The following is a 1,546-nucleotide window of genomic DNA, read 5'->3' on the forward strand; positions in this document are numbered from 1 at the left end:
TCAGAGAAAGACAAATATCATGTGACTTCCCTCATATGAGGGCTTTAAGACACAGAACAGATGAACATAAGAGAAGGGAAGCAAAAAGAATATAAAAACAGGGAGGGGGACAAAACAGAAGAGACTCATAAATATGGAGAACAAACTGAGGGTTGCTGGAGGGGTTGTGGGAGGGGGAGATGGGCTAAATGGGTAAAGGGGCATTAAGGAATCAACTCCTGAAATCATTGTTGCACTATATAGTAACTAATTTGGATGTAAATTAAAAAAATAAAATTAAAAACAGAAAAAAAAAGTAGAAGAAAAAAAGATCTCATGTCTCTACAAGCTGAAACGCAGAAAGTACATTGCTCTTTTGGCTAGTGATCTAAAATGTATTATTCCTTAAAAAAAATAAATAAATAAAATGTATTATTCCTTGGGGCACCTGGGTGGCTCAATTGGTTGAGCATCCAGCTCTTAATTTCAGGTCAGGTCATGATCTCATAGTCATGAGATCAATGAGCCCCGCATCGGGTTCGGTGCTGACAGCACGGAACCTGCTTGAGATTCTCTCTCTCCCTCTCCCTCTGCCCCCACTCTCTGGCACAGGCACAGTCTTTCTCACTGTCACTCAAAATGAGTCAATATTTTTTAAAACATATTGTTCCAGGGGCACCTGGGTGGCTCAGTCGGTTAAGCGTCCGACTTCAGCTCAGGTCATGATCTCACCGTTTGTGAGTTCGAGCGCTGTGTCGAGCTCTGTGCTGACAGCTCAGAGCCTGGAGCCTGCTTCGGATTCTTTGTCTCCCTCTCTCTCTCTCTCTCTCTCTCTCTCTCTGCCCCTCCCCTACTTGCACCCTCTCTGTGTCTCAAAGATAAATAAACATTAAAAAAAAGTATTATGTCTTGGGGCGCCTGGGTGGCGCAGTCGGTTAAGCGTCCGACTTCAGCCAGGTCACGATCTCGCGGTCCGTGAGTTCGAGCCCCGCATCAGGCTCTGGGCTGATGGCTCAGAGCCTGGAGCCTGTTTCCGATTCTGTGTCTCCCTCTCTCTCTGCCCCTCCCCCGTTCATGCTCTGTCTCTCTCTGTCCCAAAAATAAATAAACGTTGAAAAAAAAAATTAAAAAAAAAAAGTATTATGTCTTAATACGTTTCTAAGATGGAGGTCGTGTTGCTTTCAATTTCCCTTGTGATCTTAGCAAAAAAATTGCAGGTCTTGCTGTCACGGTTGCAAGACATTTACTGAGATGGAAGCATGATCTGTGTCTCAGGTTAGCCCCATTAAGAATTTCTGGACACCGGGACCGACGGTGCCCATTCTCATGGGAAGTGAGGCTTCACTTCCTCAGTTTTTAAGACAAGTTATGTCGATGTGACTGTCTCCGCTGGCCGCGGTCGGCCCTGCTGTTGCCCTGAGTGTGGTGCACCGGGGTTGACTCTTCCCCGCTAAGGGGCTGCGTCTTGTTCCTTCACCTCCAATCCCTGAGCACAGGGTCTGCGTGTAGCAGGCGCCCAATAAGTGAACACTGGGTCCATCGGATGGAGTTGAATCTGGACACGTCT

General features: G+C 46.4%; 1 non-coding gene across 1 annotated transcript; it reads right to left on the minus strand.

Moving 5' to 3' along the window:
- Positions 1-1,185: 1,185 nt before the first annotated feature.
- Positions 1,186-1,320, minus strand: LOC124506583 (small nucleolar RNA SNORA1). The gene has a single exon (XR_006960830.1). It is a non-coding gene; the product is annotated as a small nucleolar RNA SNORA1 (small nucleolar RNA).
- Positions 1,321-1,546: the final 226 nt, after the last annotated feature.

This window comes from Lynx rufus, unplaced genomic scaffold (assembly GCF_022079265.1).
Source record: "Lynx rufus isolate CCGP_SWC_20201006 ecotype Redwood Valley unplaced genomic scaffold, mLynRuf1.p SCAF_9, whole genome shotgun sequence".
Classification (NCBI taxonomy): domain Eukaryota; kingdom Metazoa; phylum Chordata; class Mammalia; order Carnivora; family Felidae; genus Lynx; species Lynx rufus.